Here is a 17,373-nt window from a genome sequence, read left to right on the forward strand (position 1 = left end):
ACTGTGCGCGCTGGTGATTCAGGGTCTTGTTTATTTTTAAGGCACTTTCCGAATTCCTTTGTGGCTTAAGGAGAAGAGAATGTCATGGCGTGCAATATCGTAGGGACCAGCGTGCTTTCTACGGGGTCCTCGCTAGAGCCACCCGTGTGTCTAGTCCCCAAGACCTGGACCCTGTTGTGAGCAGAGGGCGTCTCCTGACCCGACGGGCTCTCTCATTTCAGCTGCACCTGTTTCCATCCATCAACAACAGGACAGTTGACTTTGTCATTCAAGCTAGCGTTTATAATCAGAAGCTGTCTATAGGAGTGCACTAGCTTTAAAACCTTTTCAGAGCAGTGTACATTTTAGACGCCAGTTTCCACTCTAAAATTCCAAATCACACACGCATCTCCCTCTCCCTCCAATTCCAAATCACTGACTCACTGACTTCTTGCTCGGGTCAGATTTGAGTGGACCCTTTGATAAATAAACAATACAGATGCTTGAACTCCTAGGAGGCCTTGCTTGCAGTAGCAAATGCAAATATAAATTTATTTCAATAGGTAACAGCAATGGGAGGGGCGGGGGTCCCATGCACTGCCCCAGAAAGTGCAGATTGCCTATGGCAGACAGGCTGTCGCTCCTGGATTACAAATCACAGCCTTAGGACAGATCAGTACACGATGTACTAGCATCTCCGGAATAATCTGTATTCCCATGAAATCAACTCGGACAAAGTCCAAGTTTTCCTCCTGCTGAAAACTGGCAAGCAACTCAATATAATTTTTGAATACTGTGCATGGCAGTAGCAAACTTAGGATCGTGGCCTCGTCTTCTTGTGATCAAAATCTGAGTGTCCAGGTCTTGAATTCCACCTCGGGAGTTCCAGACGCCCGAGCTGATTCGCAGCCCATCGCTGATGTGGTGGCTGAGCTCGCTGGCAACGTCAGCTGGACCCAGGCACGAGACTCTCTTCCCCAAAATGTACTCTCTCTAACGCCTAATGGAGTTTTTAAAAAGCGCCAACAAGGTGTAATTAGTTACTGAGGGAGAGAGTAAGATTCCTGGCAACGAGGCACTGGCTGGCCTGCATTCCCACCACGTATGGAAAATGAAGAGCGAACCCCTCCATCCCCTTCCTACACAGCTGGGCCACACTCGGGACCAGCTCTGGATCCGGCCCCTCCAACCATTTCCACCGCCACTGTGCCGGTGCTGTCCTCTCTCCCCAAGAACCTTTCCCAGACCTCTGCATGGCTGGTGCCCTCTCCCTGCACTGCAGTCCACTCAGATGTCTCCCTGTCGGGGAGGTGATGAGACCTGCTGTCCCCGTGCCGCGGGCCACCCCTGCCCCTCCTCTACCCTTCTTGGTTCCATGGCCTTGCTCCCTGTGAACGGACCATCCTTCTACTTACAGATTGTGTTCTTCTCCCTCCCCATGTCCAGTGAGAGTGGGAGGGTCTTTGTCTGCTTTGCCGCTAACACAGCCCAGCAGCCCTGGTGACGCCTTGTGGGCACCTGTCACTGACAAGTGTCTCCTTCCCTCACTCGTGATGTTCTGCTTCTTGTGTGGCTGTGGGACTGACCCGCAGAGAGGGAAAGCGTCAGCAGATTCCACACCTTCTCACTGTGTGAGGCTTAGCATATGTAGGACACCCCCTCGAGGGAACAGAGAGCCCGCTGGGTTCTACGCTGGCTTTGACTCAGGACCTAAATTCACTGCGGCTCCGGGGCAGCCACGCTGGTGACGTCGGGACTTAAGAACCCTCGGACTCTGCACCTACTATGGGCCCCACCTCTGTGAGGGCTGCTGGGCGGGCAGCACACACCTTCTTTCTGCTTGTACAGTGCGCTCTGAGCCCAGGGTCTAACAGAGGCTCAGGGCATTTTAGCCAGATGAAGGCTTAGCAGGGGAGAAGGTGGAGACATCCCGGCCATCGTGATCCCAGAGGACAGGTTCTTCTGTCCCGCTTGGAAAATGACAAGCTCTAGTTCTTTGAGCAACAGAACATCTGAGGGCAAAGGAACTGTCCCTGCTCTCCTGGGGACCCACGAGCTTTTTCTGAAGTCCCTCATTACCAAGGGGCAGACTTTGCACCCAGAGGCTACGCAGGGAGCCCATTGCTTTATTTTACAAGAGTATCTTTTATAAAAACCCCAATTCTCATTTTCTGAGCCCCTTCTGTGTTCTCACATGGCATCACGGGCAGAGGTCCGGCAGCCCGGGGACACCTGCTGTCTGCAGGACAGGTGTGCAGGTGAGCAGCTGTGGCCCACCTCCTGAGACACATCCACAAAGGAAGACAGACAGCGGACGTTCAGGATGGAAGCTCTCCTGAACGGATTCCCTCCAGCTGATAACGTGGGGAAGGATACACATTATCCTGCTACTGGTGTTTTTATAAAAAGCTTTCCCGTATTCCAAGGGTGCTAAACCGTTGGGGAAAAATCCGAGCGGTTTCATTTATTAAGGAAGACGACTGATCCTCATTATTCATGGAGTCCACATTTACAAGTTCACCTGCTCATGAAAATCTACTTGCAACCCCACAATCAACACAGTGCTTCCAAAGTTGTCTGCAGACGCACCCGGAGGGCGAGAGGTTCGAGTCGCCCCGCCTCCCAGCAGGTTGGGCATGGCGGGCGGGCGGTGCTCCGCCTTCTGGCTTAGCTGTCACGCTGCAAACCAGGGTCCTCCACCTGCATGCTTAGTAGCGCGGTTTCCAGCTTTTTTTAAAATTTTTAAAATTTTTTTATTTTAATGTTTTTTTATTATATTATGTTAGTCACCATACAGTACATCCCTGGTTTCTGATGTAAAGTTCGATGATTCATTAGTTGCGTATAACACCCAGTGCACCATGCAATACGTGCCCTCCGTACTACCCATCACCAGTCCAGCGTTTTTTAAAAATTTATGATTTCGCTGTTTAAAACAGCCCCAAGCACAGTGCCGTGGTGCTGTCTGGGGCTCTGAAGTGCGGGAGGCCACGACGGGCCTGAGTTACGGGGCTGGAGGCTGCAGGTTCAGGGTCAAGGAATCAACAGCATGTATTAAATAAGAATCTTTACACAGAAACATAAACAAGGTCGTGTATTGATGGCTTGATGGGAATGCTGTGGCCTGAAGCCCACAGGACCCTGATTCCGCATTTCCCTGGAGTGGTGGCTCAGGGCTTGTGGAGGGCGACGCGTAGACTACAGAGCGCGATGCAGAGACCCGACCCTCTCAGTCCCTCTTTCTCTCTGATCTATCCGTACATAGAATGTAATACAATAACATAGATAACAATATAATATACACATACAGGTTTTTAACTAGGTGTTTCATAATTTTTCTCATTTAACTAATAACCTACCTACAAAGTAGGTCCTGCTTCTTGTTACCAAGTACAGTGTCTGCAAGTCTAAGGAAACGCCCAGGGCCCAGCACAGTGGTGCTCTCGATAAATACACACTCATGCACACTGACACATGCATGCACACGTGTGTGCACATGCACACACACGAGAAGTCGCTGTGGGTGGACGGGGAGGGTTCCACGTGCTCTGTGCCTCCTGTGCCCAGGCTCTCCACCTTGCCAGCCCCCGGGGGACTCCCGAGGGGTGTCGTGGAACTGACACCCCAGGATCTTTTTTGGTCGTGGGAAACTCAACCAGCCCTCCCTGTTGAAGAGTGGAACCATTTTCAGACTTTAAGCGAGACAAATGCTTTTATGAGGGCTCTGGGAAGGAAAATGCATACCGTGACCACTGGCAGGTGCTCCAGCGGCCGGACCTTCCCTCACCTGGTGGACACTGGTCTGCCAGCTCACGCAGGGCACGAGGGGCAGTGGGAGAGGTGTCTGTGGGCCCAATTGTGGCCGTGCAGCGCAGTCCACACCCAGCCGCAGGCTTCAGGGAAGCTGGTAGGTTACCTGGACCCTGTACCTTGCTGTCCCCACCTGCGAGTGGGCACAGCGATGCAGCCACCTCCCCGGCTATCCTGGAAGCTGAGCTCATGAGGACGTACAAACACACGGGGCTGCCCATTCCAGGGGAGCACTGTTCTGAGCAAGGTCTGGTTTCGGTTAGAAGGAGGTGTCTGCCCCCCTACATTCAAGACGAGATGAAGCATTTATGCTCTCTGACACCGTAAATGACACCAAGGGAAGCCTGAGTTTTAGAGCTTGGACTCGACAACAGCTGGCAGGCCTCCAAGCAAGAAGGGAGAAATGAAAGACTCTATTTTGCTCCTTTTCCTGGCTCTGAGAAGGTCAAGGTAATATCGATCATCTTCATCCAAGTAAAATCTTCGGCTCAGGAAGAACCCCATTTAGAAAATGTGTTTTTAATATTATCCGTGTGACTTAGTATGACAGCAAATCGTGTGATCTTCCAAAGTCCAAGACCCAAGGGAAAGATTTAGAAACGAATCATATTTCTTAACTTTCTGAAGATCGTAACCATTTAAAGGCTTTAAGGAAAGTAGATATTAAGGGAAGGACCAGGCTTATTTCATTTTTAGAAGATTCTTTTTTTAAATGATCATGAAGTTAAACTGCTCTTTATTCGAACAGATTGAAGCAATTATGTTTATTGTTCTACGAGTGAACATTTTAAGACTCGGGGACCACCACGATGCTACAGAATTCCCTGGTCTGTGAAATCACTTGTTTTCACTTTCTGAACAAGGGGCAGGGGAGTCCCCTGGAGTGGACTGGACGCCAGGCGTCCAGTGGGCAGAGGGCACACTCTGACCTTGTCCACAGTCACAGCATGGAGAGATGTACTTCCCAGAACGCCTTCCCAAGGCCCGTGGCCTTCTCTGTACCTCCTACTGTCAGCATCGTCCAAGCCTGAGTCCCCTCCTCCGACAACACGCCCTTACCAGTCGTGGAGGCCAGGCTTCTTTTTTTTTTTTTTTAATGTTTTTTTATTATATTATGTTAGTCACCATACAGTACATCCCTGGTTTCTGATGTAAGGTTCGATGATTCATTAGTTGTGTATAACACCCAGTGCACCATGCAATACGTGCCCTCCTTACTACCCATCACCGGCCTATCCCATTCCCCCACCCCCCTCCCCTCTGAAGCCCTCAGTTTGTTTCTCAGAGTCCATAGTCTCTCATGCTTCATTCCCCCTTCTGATTACCCCCCCTTTCTTTATCCCTTTCTTCCCCTACCGATCTTTCTAGTTCTTATGTTCCATAGATGAGAGAAATCATATAATTGCCTTTCTCTGCTTGACTTATTTCACTTAGCATTATCTCCTCCAGTGGGAGGCCAGGCTTCTGACAGTGACCCAGGGGGCGATGGTCAGCTTACGCACCACGGCCCACAGACAACTCGGGGCCGTCTTGTTCTAATCCTCCTTCTCTTTTCTGCACTCGCTCCCATGTCTCATTGTATATTTCCTATAACTTCGTTTATAAAAAGTCATTTGTCTTAATGCGGAAAAATGCATCCTGGAGGTTCCTGAATTTAAAACTCAGGTCCACAATTATTCTAGGCATCTGTTGGAAAAGGAGAAATCATGACTGAGTTTTAGTCACCGTGTGCGAGAAGCATCGAAGATACAGGAAGGTATGTCCTGAAAATCCTCAAATCTCTGACCCTCATGACGGTGGGAGGAGGGCCGTCAGAGACTGGGTTGGGTGGCTGGTGGAAAAGCAGAAGGGGACCCTGTGAAGAGGGGCTGCGTGGTGACCCTGCGGTCAGGGTGGGTATGGGACAGAGAGATGGCCTGGGGGTGGGGGTGGGGGAGCACCAGGACCAAGAGTGAGCAAAGGATGGGGAAAGGAGTCTGCTCAGATAATGGGAAGGAGGCAGTTTCATCAGAGCCAGAACGCACGGAGGGAAATGCAGTGGGAGGTGGATGGAGCGTCTGAAGGGCTGGCAGGAGCAGCTCCCTAAGTAGGGGAACAATAGGGAGACACGGAGGCTCTGGAGCAGCGGAGGACCAGGTCAGTGCTCAGAGACGCTTCTCTGGTGGATGAATGCGGAACGCAGATTCCGTATAGTGGAATAGTGGGAGACTCCAGGAAACCACTGCATCCTCAGGGAGCACCGAGTGCGGGGCATGCAGGACTTGCAAGACAAATGTGGTCCAATGACTTAATACCGTGGTATCAGAAAGCTCCGAGCCTGTTAACCTGAAACCCGCACTCAGCAGAGCAGGCAGTAAGCCACTGGATCTGAAATTCCCCAAATGTGTACTGTCTCCACTAAATTAAAATGGGGGCCGGAGAGATAGTCACAACCTAAGGAAGATTTCACATCTCTGCAGAAATCAGGACGCACGTCCTCACTGCTGACCTCACCTATGTGATTTTGAAGGAGAGTCCTACAAAATTCTACAGAACACCGTTATTTACAAAGTCTTCGTTATGGACGGACACTGAGGTGAATTTTATGGTGTTCGTTTCATGTAGATAGCATGTTGATGATGAAATTATTACTGTGTCCAAATCAACTGAGTTGAAGAGAGAAGCCACAGAATATATTAGGCAGTTGGTTTATGAAAATAGCAGGGAGAGGATGAATTATTATATGATTGTTGGAACAACTGGCTAGATGTCTAGCTCAAAAGCTAGCTTCCTGTCCCTCTCATTATATGGATATGTTCGGTATGGCTCAGAGATGTGACCAGCTAAGAGGATGGCCCCAGAATACTACAGGAAAACATGGCATAAGACATTGTACAAAGGGAGAGATTCAACTCAGCCGTAAGTATAAGATGCAACCAGATAAAACAGAAACATGAAGACTTATCAGAGTGGTAAGAATAAAACTTCCAAAGAACAGCCTTATTTTTCATATCAGGTGGACGTGATCAGACAGCAGGTGCGGTGTGGAGTAAAACTGGTGGAAATTTACTGTGGACACTTAAGACGTGTACAGGTTCTCTCTGTGTCAGAGTGGCTGGTCTACCGGACCCAGGCACAAAGTCAGATGCCGATGCAGGTGTCACCATGAAAGTACTTTGTAGGTATGGCTAACGTTGGCATCCTTCAACTTAAGGTAAAGCGGACTACCTTTTCTTCCGTCATTTAAGGGTGTAAGAGCAAAAATGGGTTTCGTGGAGAAGATAATTCTGCCTCAAGTCTGCAGCTTCGAAGTTTCCAGCTCACCCAGCCTACCTACAGATTTCAGACTGGCCAGATTTATCAGCACAATCTCTTGGGCCAATTCCTGAAAATTACTCTCTCTCTAGAAGTATATATTCTGCTTCTCTGGAAAATTCCAACTGATAGAACACTGGCCATCAGAACAGAACATGTAGGTACTAACCTATGAACATATCTTAAGTGGCTGCTTTTACAAAGTGGTAAAGACACACATAACAAAAATATTAATTTCTGTGTTGTTTATATGTTGAAACATCTAGTAATACCTCAGAATGTTTATTTTTTAAGGGCTGGCTGATATTCATTTAATCAAAATCGTACATGCAAAAGAATGAAACTGGTCCATTACCCTAAACCATACACAAAAATTAACTCAAGTGGATTAAAGACTGTAATGTAAGACCTGAAACTACAAAACTCTTAGGAGAAAACGTAAGTGGTCAGCTCCTTGACTTGGTGATGGCAATGATTTTTTGTATATAACGCTGAAAAAAAAAGCCACAAAAGCAAAAATAAGGAAGTGGGACTGTATCAGAGTAAGTTTCTGCATAGTGAAGGAAACCATCAACAAAAGAAAAATGCCACCTACTGAATGGGAAAAGATATTTGCAAATAATGTATCCAAAAGAGGGTTAATATCCAAAATGTATTAAAAATTCATACAACTCAATAGCAAAAGACAAATAATACAATTAAAAAACGGGCAGAGGATCTGAATAAACATTTTTCTAAACAACACATAGAGATGGCCAACAGGTACATAAGAAGATGTATCACTTCATACCTGTTAGAATGGCTTTTGTCCAAAAGATGAGAAACAACAGGTGTTGGTGAGGAGGTGGAGAAAGGGGACCCCTTCGTGCACTGTTGGTGGGGATGCAAACTGGTGCAACCACTCTGGAAAACAGTATGGAGGGTCCTGAAAGATTAAATAGAATTACCGTCTGATCCAACAGCTCCTCTTCTGGGTATTTATCCATAAAGTGAAAACACTAACTCAAAACGATATGTGCACCCCCATGTTTACTGCAGCTTTATTTACAGTAGCCAAGATACGGAAACAACCCAGGCGTCCACTGATAGAGGAATAGATAAAGAAGATGTGATACACACACGTACACACACACACACACACACACACACACACACACACTGGAATATTACTCAGCCATAAAAAAAAGAATGAGATCCTGCCATTTGCAACAACGTGGTTGGACCTTGAGCGCATCGTGCTAAGTAAAATAAGTCAGACCAAGAAAAACAAACACTGTATGATCTCAGTTATATGTGGAAACTAACGATAAGTTTATAAATACAGAGAATAGATCGGTAATTGCTGGAGGTGGGGGTAGGGGTGGGCAACGTGGGTGAAGGGAGTCAGAAGGTACAAGCTTGCAGTTATAAAGGAAGTAAGTCTGGGGATGTGATGTGCAGCCTGGCAACTGCAGTCAACAATGTGTCGTATATGTGAAAGTTGCTAAGTGAGTAGGTCTTAAAGGTCCTCATCACACACACAGGCAATCCTGTAACTACCTGCAGTGATGGTGTTAACGAGACGTATCATGGCGATCATTTTGAAATATACACAAATATGGAATCATTGTGTAGTACACCTGAAATTAATATAACGTTTGATGTCATTTGTACGTCAATAAAAAATGGATATTATGCAATCCTTAAAATAATGTCTCAGATTTGTTTTAATTAGTCTCCTTTATAGTATTTGACGTGCTTTTCTCTACCATTCTTGTAGCTTTCTCCTACGGAGAGAGAATGAGGGAAAATCTGTGCTTCCAAGTCTGACCTCTCCCTTGGGCTGCAGAGAGATACCACTTGACTTCCTGACTTCTCCATCTCTCAGTCGCCAGATAGATGGAAGTGTTCTCTCACCTTCTACGTCTTCTCTCCCTCGCATATTCCAATTGACCCAGTCACCCAAGAGTGACAATGAGGAGTCAGTCTTAATGTTTTCTATGGACGCATCGTCCCCACATGTGCACACACACACACATACACGTGCACACACATGGAAACACACAAGCACACACAAATGCACAGGCACACACATGCATGCACACAAGCACACACACATGCACACACATACACAAATGCACACACACACATGCACACACAGGCATGCACACCCACATGTGTGGATGCACACCCGTATACACACAATGCACATACATGCACACACAAATGTGCACGTGCACACACATGCACACACATACACACATACACACACGTATGCACACACACACCCCTTCAGTCCATGCAAGTCAATGCATCCTTTTCAACCCTTCTTCCTTCTCTGCTTTCTCCAATCCTAACCTGGGTTGGGCCCTACAATCTCTCAGGTGTGTAATTTTAATACCCTGGTTCCTGATCCTCTGCTTACGGTTCATGTTCTTCACAGTGCAGATGAAGTTATCTTCCTCTCAAATGGCATTCTGATTATGTCACTCTCTTTTTTTTTTTTTTTTAAAGATTTTGTTTATTTATTCATTCGACAGAGATAGAGACAGGCAGCGAGAGAGGGAACACAAGCAGGGGGAGTGGGAGAGGAAGAAGCAGGCTCATACCGGAAGAGCTTGATGTGGGGCTCGATCCCATAACGCCGGGATCACGCCCTGAGCCGAAGGCAGACGCTTAACCGCTGTGCCACCCAGGTGCCCCTATGTCACTCTCTTTTAAAAAAAAAATGTTTTTAACGTTTGAAAGCCTCCCCACCCCTTACGCTTTAACATCCAAATTCCAAGGTGGGAGCCTGGCTCTTGACCATCTGCAGATAGCCACCCCCCCATGGCATCCTGTACCCTGGGGCACATGGCCACAGTCATTCCCAGTGCGCCCTGGTGGCTTCATCCCCTTCCCTTCACACCTGACCCTTCTTGCACAGGTGCCACTGCTCGGGGAGATGCTTCCGTGAGTCTCCCTAGAGCAGCAGGAGTGGAATTGATTACCACCTGCTTCTGGGGTCCTCATTACCTTGTCGAACCCTCCACAGCCCCTTCATATGGTAACATCCATCTGTTCCAGACAGACCATGCTCCTCACGGGGGACCATGGCTCACCCCACACCCGACAGCAATAGATGTCTCGGTTCGGATTCCACCTAAAAGGAGACCCTGGAACAGGGCAGTATGGGCAGCAGGTGAGGCAGAAGGAGCACAAGAGGGAAAACCGAAAGAGTGACGAGGGGGATGGGAAGTGAATAGTGAGCTCGTGTTTCAGGCAGCTGGGGCTGGGTGGCACCAGGGCATTGGCTGCAGAGCGCTCCTGGGGAGACTGAGCAGCTCCATCGCCACCCCATCCTTGTTCTAGGGCACTCCTGCTGTAGGCTGAGCAGATGCCTGCAGCGTGAGAGGTAGCCTGAGCTGTGAAGAAGAGTGCACAGGGTTGAGGTGGGGGCTGTCGGGGTGCATCTGCTGGGCTGTAGGCATGCAGGGTCGAGGTGAGGGATGTCAAGGCGCACCTGTCAGGCTGCGGGCATGCAGGGTTGAGGTGGGGGCTGTCGGAGTGCACCTGCTGGGCTGCAGGCATGGAGGGTCGAGGTGAGGGATGTCAAGGCGCACCTGTCAGGCTGCGGGCGTGCAGGGTTGAGGTGGGGGCTGTCAGGGTACACCTGCTGGGGTGGGGACATGCAGGGTCAAGGTGGGGGCTCTCGGGGTGCACCTGCCGGCCTACAGGCAAACTCGGGGCTGCGGGTGGGGGACAGCTGCTGCTGCAGCAAAGGCAGCACGGTGTTGTGAAATGAATGAATTTTAAAAAAGATTGCCATACACTCTGGTCAGTGAGAAGAATTTTCACTTGGAGATGGGGTCTGGGGTGATGCTTTAATCCATGACTTTATTGAATATTATTTATCCTTTTATAATTTATAACAAAAACATATATTCCAAAATACGATATGGAATTTGGGGCTCAGAATGTAAAGAGTCTTTGTGACCGTATGGCCTGTCTGGCTTCACCTCCCCCGACCACAGAAGTTATACATACCGTTTCCTTCATCGACTGTCTCCCGCCTGCAGTGACTACAGACGTAGGGCCTTGTGCTTCATGCTGTACTTGGAAAGCTCAGCTGTGCAGGACTTGTTCTCATAACAGACTCAACCTTATTTTGTCACATCTTATAAAATTATCCTGTGAAATCACTCAAATCCAGAGTCACCTCTGTACCCCTCTCCCTTAACCCCAGCTAATGTCCACCTATGGTGGTGACATCCCAAAACTACTCACCATGGGGCCCATGTCTCCGAATGCATTCCAGCTGTCACTGTGCCCCATGGAGACAGTGCCCACAGCTGCCCACAGGTCTCCATACAATCAAGGAGTGCCAAGTGTGAGACGTGGCTGGCTGACGTGGCTGCCCGCAGCCCCACTCAAGCCACTGGCCCACTGGGCTCCCTTGCTTCTTGGGTCCAACAGGAGCACCGATCTTTGGCTTCTCAAACACAATCAAGTTGCACTTCCTCTGGGCTTTTTGGCTTCCTGAGAGTGTCAGGAAGCTACTCTTCCAGGCAGGTGCTGTGGGGCGGGTCTGGGCCGTGGTCCCCCTCGGACAGCCTGTGCACAGGTCACAAAAGTGCCCAAGAAAAAGGCTCAGCTGTGAGTACGGACAAAAGTGTGTATGGGGTGCGGGGTGCGAGCAAAGTGCAGAGCAGGCACCGGAGGCTCTCACGATGTGGCTTGGCATGACCGGTGCCGCTCTGACTGGGCGGTGAGGTTGCGCACTAGTCAAGACATATTCAGAGCACATGCCCTGCTTCCAAGGCCAGCCTATGCTCAGCATGGTCTCTAGAGAGAATACTTGCTTATTTCTGGACGTCCAGTGATTCTACCATTTAATACAAACATATGAATCAATAACAGACCTAATCATTAATGGCAGTAGGATATAAAGGGCAACTATGAAGAATTTGCATCAATTTTATTGATTCAGAAAGTGAAACTATAGGAACTTTCCCCCTTAGGTGAGTAATGTCCAGGTTTCTTTTATGAGCATGCATTATCTTAACAAATCAAGAAAAATGTAGTACAAATGGAAAACTCAAAGCCATGGGAACATTGTGGTGGGTTGGTTAACTCGGAGGAAACGCTCACTTGGGGAGAAGGTAGAAGCACGAGTAAAATCTTTGTGATTAAGTCCTACGTATTGGGCTGTTTTGTTGTAGTGACTGCCCCCACTGGCACTCTCCGAGGGGCCGCGACAATGTTGTCCAGGAGCTCCAGGGTGCCACAAACTCCTGGACAAATAGTACTAACACCCCTAATAACGGGGCCGCTGAAGGACACAGTAGCCCTTGATCCTTACAGATGCCAAGGTTGGGGCCAAGTACCGTTCTTGACGTTTTATGAGGGTGCAGAGCGTCATCCCACAATGAGTGCAACAAGAAATGAGATGGACCGTTTGGCTGAGACATGTAGAGATCAAACTCCAAAGTCACTGGTTCGGTGACATTTACAAACTCTGTGGCCAACAAGGGGTTGGACGGCTCTTCATGCAGAAGCTACCTGGCCACACACCCACCGAAGGAAAATGACACAGTGAGGGTGTTTTGAATGCGTCCCATCTGCAGGGAGCTGGAGCGAGGAGTGACTGCCCCGGACTCTGTGCATCTCGGCCCCCAGGCTCTCTGTCAGCTCTGATGGTGCATTAACCATGTCTTTTAGTCTCTGCATAACTGATGCTTTGACATCCGGAGGCTTGCTGACCTTGGAGGGATGGCCCCACCCAGGACTAGCCAATCTCTAGGGAGAGCCTAAGAGTCTCCTGAATGTATGCTTTTCATGTGCAAACCATTCCCTGCAGGGCCCATGCCCCAACACCGCCTCCATGGGGCCCTCACACTCGGGGCACCATCCCTCTGCCATGATCACGCCAGAGCCAGGTACACCCCTATGTCCCAGAGCCCCTGGAATTATTCAAACCAACCAAACCTAGACCTGCTGCTCTGTTTCACCTCTTCCTTCCCGTGGAAACCACAATAAAGCCTCCTGCCCACATTTCCCTTCCCCCTCAGCCTTCTGACCAACCCTGGTGCTTCCCCATTTGGGTCCATGGCGTGGTGGGTGCCCTCCTCCTGGGAGCTGTAACAAACTGTCCTCTCAATGGCAACCATCTCCTGACCTTTTGGCTTTGCCATCCCTCAGATTTTCTAACGCATTGGGAATGCATGATCTGAGCCCACTAAGATGAACTAGCCTTGAACCCAGTGCATCGACCTACTTCTTCTAGGGGGAGGGGGGAAGTGGAGCACCACAAGATAAAGCGGCCCCCAGATTACTCACAGAGTAAGACTTTTTTGAAGCCAATATGGTGATCTTAAGAATGCCTGACGTTGCAGACAACCACATTCTTTCTGAGTAGTCACCACATATCTGCTTCACACTCTTGTCTATATTTTTTCCTGGAAGATCCTTTCATGTTCCACGATTTTTCAGCCACTGTTGACTATCAGGTCACGTATCCTTCCAGAATTCCTGGCGAGATCCAACCAAACCTGCATGTCTGGATTGAATTTTGAGTCATCAATTATGCCCTATCTTCACCTAGCTCAGGCTCTGATTGCCCATCCGAAAGCTTGTTTCACACCTTGCAGCTCAGTAGCCAGCCCTGTTATTGGGGAAGACAAACCCACGCGGGAGCCCTCTGATTGGTGTCACTCAGCCTTGTCCCAAGGATGCCGGTGGCTCTCACCAGATCTTTCATCCAGCCTCCTGGGGTAGATCTGCCCTTTGCGGAAGCTTCAGACCCTCCCTTTGCACTCAGCCTCTCTTTCTAGAAATACCCACCAAAGGGCATGGACAAAGAGCAGGGAAAGAGACCTCAAGAAGGCGAACATGGAGGCCTGGAAATTGATTAGCCCTTTGAGCTGTCACAATGTGAACGTCTATGAGAGACGCCTCCTAGGATTTACAGAACTCTTCAGAAAAAGTAAAAAAAAAAAAGTTATTTGATGTGTTAGGAAGTCAATGCTGTTTGGCATGGATGTACTCTCAGTGTCTGACTCTGGTTTAGTTGTTTACATCAGGAGTCATGTTTTCTGTTGAAGTTTCAGAACACAAGTGATCAAAGAAATAAATGCCTCTTTTTGTGACCTTATAAGGAAAAACTGCAGATTTTCATGACATGAAAATCTAGAGCAAATCCAAAGTTTGCTTTAAGCTTGGACTAATATTACTAACTGACCAGAGATAGGAAAAAAATCTCTGGTCTGAATTAATTGTGTGTTTCTTATGTTACATTTTTTACTTTGATGAACTGTAATTATACTCATGTGAGAGGCAAAGAAATTATTTATTTCTCTTTCTTACATTTACAAAGCACATACTTATCTTTTTAAAAAACAAATTATTGTGGTAAAATATGCATAACATAAAATTTACTCTTTTAACCATTTTTAAGTGTGCAGTTCAGTGGAATTAAGTACATTCACAGTGTTGTGCTATCATCCGTCCATCATCCATCGCTCTATCCATCAGTCCATCTATCCATCATCCATCATCCTTCCACCCATCCACCATCCATCTATCCCTCCCTACATCCATCATCCATCATCCATCCATCCATCCAACTATCCATCCCTCCATCCATCATCCCTCCCTCTATCCACCATCCATTCATCCATCCATCCATCCATCCATTCATCCATCCATCCATCATCCATCCATCTCTCCATCTATCCATCAACCAATCATCCATCCATCCATCCCTCCCTCCATCCATCCCTCTATCCATCCATTATCCATCAACCACCCATCATCCATCTATCCATCCATCTATCCATCCATCCATCCATCCATCCATCCATCCATCCATCATCCATCCATCCACTTTCAGAAATTTTTCATCTTCCTAAACCAAAACTCTCTCCCCATTAGACAACAATTCCCCATTTCCCTCTCCACCCCAGCTCCCAGCACCCAACCCTCTGCTTTCTATCTCCATGATTTTGGCTGGCTACATCATGTAACTCACATAAGTGAGATCATACAGTATTTGTCTTTTTGTGACGGACTTATCTCACTTAACATAAGAGCCATCCATGTTGTAGCCTCTGACGGGTTTTCCTTCCTGTTTAGGACTGATAATACTCTGTTGTAGGTTTATATCACATTTCGTTTATCCATTCATCCATCAGTGGACATTTGGGTTGTTTCCACCTTTTGTCCATAGTGGACAATGCTGCTATGAACATGAGTATCTGTTTGTGTCCTTGCTTTCCGTTCCTCTTATGTATGTCCAGAAGGGTAATCGTGGGATCACAGGGTGGTTCTATTTTTGATGTCGAGGGAGTGCTTTCCTGTTACCCACAGTGACTGCACCATCTTACAGTCCCGCCAACAGTGCATGAGGATTTCAATCTCTCCACACCCTCATCAACATTTACTTTCCATTTTTTCCTATTACATTTTTATAGTATCCATCATAATGGATACAAAGCAATAGCTTATTTTGGACTGACTTGCATTTCCCTAATTAGTGTCAGCTCAGCATTTCTTTCTTTCTTTTTTTTTTTTAAGATTTTATTTATTTATTTGACAGAGAGAGACAGCCAGCGAGAGAGGGAACACAAGCAGGGGGAGTGGGAGAGGAAGAAGCAGGCTCCTAGCAGAGGAGCCTGATGTGGTGCTCGATCCCAGAACGCTGGGATCACGCCCTGAGCCAAAGGCAGACGCTTAAGGACTGCGCCACCCAGGTGCCCCCAGCTCAGCATTTCTTATGTGTCTATTGGCCATCTGTGTGTCTTCTTTGAAGGAATGTCTATTTAAATTGGGTTATTAACTTTTTTATTGTTAAGTTCCTTATATATTTTGTAAATCAATTCCTTACCAGATAAATACATCATTTTAAAATATTCTCTCCATTCTATGGCTTGCCTTTTCACTCTGATGATACAGTTTTCTGATGCACAGAAGTGTTTAATTTTGATGAAGTCCAATTTACCTATATTTTAATTTATTGCCTGTGCTTTTGGTATCATATTTAAGAAATCACTGTTGAATGCAATGTTATAAAATTTTCTCCTGTATTTATTTCTAAGGGCTTTATAGTTTCAACTTTCAAGTTTAGGCCTCTTATCCATTTTGAGTTAATTTTTATTTATGGTGTGAGGTAAGGATCCAGTATCATACTTTTGCGTCATACCCATCCTTTGAATTAGGATAACATGGTGTTGATTTCAGTGTGGTTGTCCCCCTTTTGTAAATGTGTACACAGAGGCTTGGAGTAGTTCGTGCCTGTCCCCGGTCCCTCAACTAGATAAAGCAGTGATAGTTCAAATATGGTTAGCTTTATTCCAGTCTCAGGCTCAGGAATAGCCCACACACGTGCCGGAACTCGGGCCAGGGTAATAATTTGGACTCGCTGTCCCTGTATTATAATGCACATCCTAGAATGGAGTTCTGTTTGTAATGCATGCATTGCCCATTGTTCATTGGGGATGATCGTGTCTACATTCTAATGTTTGTGATTAAACAAATTCAACTCGTGGATGATGTCAAAAGCCTCTAATGCTCATTGTCCCTCATTTGCCAGAGTGTAGGTAAACTAGAATGAATGGTGAGGGGAAGTTACCCACGACCAGAGAGACCTCGCTGGGTGAGCCAGGCCCCACAAGCAGCATGTGTGTCTCACTATTCGTAACCACTGACATGTGTACAGCTCTTTACTGCCGGCCAAGACCATGCACGTTCTCTGTTGTTGCCCCCTTATTCAGTACTCACTTGCTCATTGACTGAGTGAGGACTGGTGCGCCTCAGAGCACCGAGAGGAGAAAGGCAGCATTTCTGAGTTTGGGAGCTCACAATCCATGATGGGAGTTACGTTTGCTCAGGATGGCTGTGCAGGTGGGAACAGAATGAGGGAAGCACCAAGGGGCTCGAGGACCACACCCCAGGGAGAAGCGCTGGAGAATAGTTAGTAGAGCAGGTGGCAGCCCCACCGAGACTCTGAGGATGAGCAAGGCGAACATTTCCTGCAGCGCTCACTCTGGGTCAGGGACTTGTACAGATACACACTGACAGAACCTCATGATACCCCCTTAGAGTGCGTTTTCATTCTAACTTTCAAGTGAGGACATGGCTAGGGCAAGATGACATGTCCAGCACAATCTGCAGATAGTAAGGAAGACAAAAGCAGTGGACAGATTGTGCCAAGGCCCAGGGCCAGAGAGACATGACCCTGTCTGAGGAATGGGAGGACTCGTGAGTCAGCTACACAGGTCATGGTGAAGTGATGGGCTGAGTTCAGGCACTTGGACCTGCTGTAGGCAGGGACTA

The sequence above is a fragment of the Ursus americanus genome, chromosome 3, assembly GCF_024610735.1.
Source record: "Ursus americanus isolate L20-20 chromosome 3, mUrsAme1.1.p, whole genome shotgun sequence".
In the NCBI taxonomy this organism is placed as follows: Eukaryota; Metazoa; Chordata; class Mammalia; order Carnivora; family Ursidae; genus Ursus; species Ursus americanus.